Consider the following 4,398-nt stretch of genomic DNA (forward strand, 5'->3'; position numbering starts at 1 on the left):
TTTTTTTTTTTTTTTTTTTTTTTTTTTAACCATGTCCTCCCCAATAAGAAGCCAAGGTACAACTCATTGTACCTAAGAGGTACAAACTCATTTGTAGAAACAAAGTAACTAGATACTCCTATTGAAATAAGAATAAATATACTGGGGGGCCAGGCATGGTGGCTCACGCCTATAATCCCAGCACTTTGGAAGGCCAAGGTAGGAGGATCACTTGAGGCCAGGAGTTCGAGACCAGCCTGAGCAACATGGTGAGACCCTGTCTCTACAAAAAAAAATTTATAAAAATAAAAAAGTTACATGACTAAACTACTAGTCAATACAACTTGTAATAATAGTGCATGAATGATAAGAGGCCTTGGCTTTATCACCCAAACAAGAACTTGAATTCTATGTGAAATGTGTTAGGATAAGTTTGCTGTGTCTCTAGAGTTTAATGTAGAAGATAATTGAGAGGTAAAATATGAAGCTTACCACACACTAAAGGAGAATATTTGGAGTTAGATGAGCCTGTCACACAAAGTGAAAGTGGACCCTCCAGAAATTTTAGGAATTGCCACAAAGATTGATGATAGGTGAATAAACAGATTTGTGGCCTCTGGTAAAGAAATCCAGCCAAGTTCCTCTGTCCAAATTAAGTGCCCTTTGCAAGCTATCTATTTAGCAAAATTAGTCCCAGTTGTTCAACTAGTTCCCTTAAAACATTCTAGTAGGTGTTTTAAAGCCTAGGTAGCCCTGCCTCTCTAGTTCTTGATGAATACGAGGCAAAAAAAGAAAAAAAAAAAAATGAGACTTGCACTTTGGCATTTGCTTCTGTTCCTTATATCTGTGGAAGTCAAATAGACCTTCGCAAAAATGAGAAGCCAAGCTTTAAATAGCAAACTATAGGATATTAAAAGACTAACTCTTCAGTTAAGAACACTGTTGAAATGGGAGACCAACTTAAAGTCTACCTTTCAACAATCTCTACCACAAACCTAAAGATTCTAGGGGTCACTTAACTCTATTATGTAATCTAATTGGAATAATTTCCTAGAATTCTTACTAGTGAAATCTTGCCCTAGTAAAACAATTTATTATTTTGAATCTAAATGAAAGCTATACATTTTGCTTTCAATGGTGGCAAAACTTGCAAAAGCACATATACTTTTGCTAATTTAAGTTCAAGTACAATGAATACCACCTGCTAATCTTGACCCCCAAATCTGAGCCCTTCAAGTTTCATAATTGTTTTATCCTGAATGTAGTTGTGACATAGACATTTCTCAAAAGGGTCTGATACATCAAACTCCTAACAAGTAGGAGTAGCAACTAGCAAAAGAGTAGAAAGAAACTTCCCTTCTTGTGGGTGAGGCGGTGCCTAAAAACCATATATATATAATCCCCCGTGGTATTATACATTCTGCAAGCCCTGTTAGTGGGGAGATGGTGGCAATAGCAGCCATAGTTGTGTCAGTGCTAACTGCTGCTGCTGCACTTTCTGTTGGCGGCTGCTGGCCAAGTGTGCACACTTAGCCCTGGTTGAGGTGCATTGTCTGCTGTGGTCTGTTAAGCATCTCACCAGAGTGGGAGGGCACATCAAGTGATTTCACGGATTGATGGATTGATTCTTGTTTTATGCCTCACAGTACCTGAACCTATAATTTGCTTTTTGTGTACTTCAGTTTTCTTGCACACTTAGCCCTGAGGTGCACTGTCTGCTGTGGTCTGTTAAGCATCTAACCAGAGTGGGAGGGCACATCAAGCGATTTCACTTTCTTAAATAAAAGGTTTTTAGGTATTTTTGGTATTATGTATTCTCTAAGGCCAGAAGGGACTTATAATGACTTCTCTTCTCTTCCAGAATTGTAATATTATAAAACTACTCAAGTAAATATCCTAACAAGTATGATTTTCCTTGGGACAACTAAAAATTGTACATCCATGCGTCAGCCGTATCATGGACCTAAACTATGAGAGTTCAGAAATATATAAAAGTAGAAAAATTATCAAAGGTACTTATTTCCAAATACAGAGGGAATGAATTTAAAGATGGAACAATAGCATTTTTCGAACTTATTTCTCTCTAATCCAGCCTGGAGGATTTTTAGCTCAAAACAGTTGCATGTGAAGGTTATCAGGCATCTTTGCATATCCCTTTCATATCTACCTTCACACATGAAAGCTGAATGCATTTTACCAGTGAGGCTCTAGATATGAAACTTAGGGATCCATAGACAAATAAGCTACTAACGAACTGATAACAGTGGGGTTCCTTCTCTCTATCTTGTCTCCTGAGTCTGTTTCACATTTTGAGCCTGGCTAATCTGAGAAAAGAACAAAGTAGGACCATGACCCAGTGTTCTCCTGTAAATCTCACTGTAAAAATCTCAGTGTCAAAACACTGAGACAGGAGTGAGACCAGCTGCGGGTGGGGAGTTTGTGCTCTGCAGGTTACCTCACGGCATATCAAAAATGGCTTTTTTCTTCACTGCGCTTAAGGAAAAAGTCAGATGTGTGGCAAGGTGGTTCTGTTTAGAAACAGCAGGCAATGTAGTTAACAGCATAGACTTCTGTGTCTTGTGTGTGGTACCTTGGGCAAGTTACTAATTCCCCCTGTAAAGTAGAGATGATGGGGACTGTCTCACTGTGACAAGGTAAGTGTTAAGTGAGATGCACACAAAAAGCTCAGCACTGTGTCTGGCATCTACTATGTGCAGGGCAGATGTCGCTACTGAATATCACATCAATGCTAGGTCTGTATTTACTGTCACACACAGGAACTGGTAAGTGACTTTACCAGTGCAAGTCACAGGTACCTTTATCTATGATGAATGTAATGTGTTAGATGCTGACCCAAGTGTTCTCCTCTACACCTGTCTAAAGAGAGCTAAGTCTGATATTTAAGGAGTGATAGCATCTTGCATAGTTAAGAAGGCTTAAAAGATTGCATGGTTTAAACCCTAGAAACATAGATGTGATGTTTCTGCCTCAGTTCTTTTGACTACCTCCTAGGATGGAAACAAATATTTCAGAGCCTGCATAGTCTTTAGATGGCTGCCAAAGCACTTAAAATCTCCTTTAAATTCTTATCATATGCTTAATTTTGTACTAAGTAAGTGTCCCCAAGTCTTCTACTTGCTCCTCACAGCAACCCTAATAAGTATCTCCATTTTACATAGGTAAAAACTGAGGCTACAAAAAATGTGTGATTCCAAATCCTATGTGCTTACTGCCATCTTCTCTTAGAAAGGGATGCAGTACTGTGCAAAGATTGAGCTGGATGTCGCATTGCATGTTTGCTGAGTCCCCTTCGCTGATGTGAGGATCCTTCAACAGTTCCTCCGATGCCCATTATGGCTGGCATCCAATATGGTGGTGTAATGGAAGTGTACCACTGGTACTACCTTATCAGGTCAGCATAGATCAGCTCAGATATTTGTTATGCCTTCAAGATGCTACACATTCCAGAATTATTTTCCTTGGCCATCCAAGTGAAGTAGAAGTAGATTGTTGGATTGCGAAGAAAATAATAAAGATTCCCCTAAAGGAATTTATGAGCAGGCAACTTCATTCCTAAGATATTGGGAGGAAACAAGCTGTACCACAACAAATCTTAAGTTTCAAGACTCTCCTATAGGGAGAAACATGGCCAAAAAGACAGGAAGAACTGTGGCTGGTAACTCAATGATGCTGTAACTCCAGGATTGGATCTTAGATATTCTGGAATCTACGCCCTGAGACTTGGGTATTTCTCAATTTACACACATGCAAGGAGGAAGAGAATGTTTTGAACAAAATGACTGGCTTTGACAAAACTATCTTGCTCTTTTTAAATGTCACTTGATACTAAAATGTGATTTAAAAGCATGTAATGCCTCAGGAGTCCGGCACATACAACCAAATTATCATGCTCAGGATCTTCAGAATTCTAAAGGCACATGTTAGAATGCACAGAGTCCTGATGACCTGTCGATAAACATTTTTTTATTAACGAACTGTACATTTAAATAAAAGTTTATTTTTGAGATAATTGTTGTGAGCCTTTCCTTTTTCTAGATACCTTTTATAAAAGCTTGTATTCAATTCTTTTTCCTTTACTCAACTGAATCACTGAAGATGACTCAGTCACCCCTTTCTAGGAAACAAGTAAGGCCACCCAGATCTGGACTCTTCAGGCTGAAAAACTGAGATGTTCCCTTTCTTGGCATATTTAGTACAGTTAGTGCCTCACCATGGACAGCCAGTATATTATCCTCTCAAATTTCCCCTCTCTACCCTTCCCATGAAAAAGACAGAAGTCAAAGCTCCTGTTAGTTAGGAATGTTAGCCTAGCACTTCCTTCTTGTAGGTGACTGAGAACAGGCAACACCTGGCTAAAGAGGGCATACCCCAGGGCGACAGGACAGGAAAGGACGTAAC

This window comes from Rhinopithecus bieti, unplaced genomic scaffold, assembly GCF_001698545.2.
Source record: "Rhinopithecus bieti isolate Rb0 unplaced genomic scaffold, ASM169854v2 scaffold_55570, whole genome shotgun sequence".
Lineage (NCBI taxonomy): Eukaryota > Metazoa > Chordata > Mammalia > Primates > Cercopithecidae > Rhinopithecus > Rhinopithecus bieti.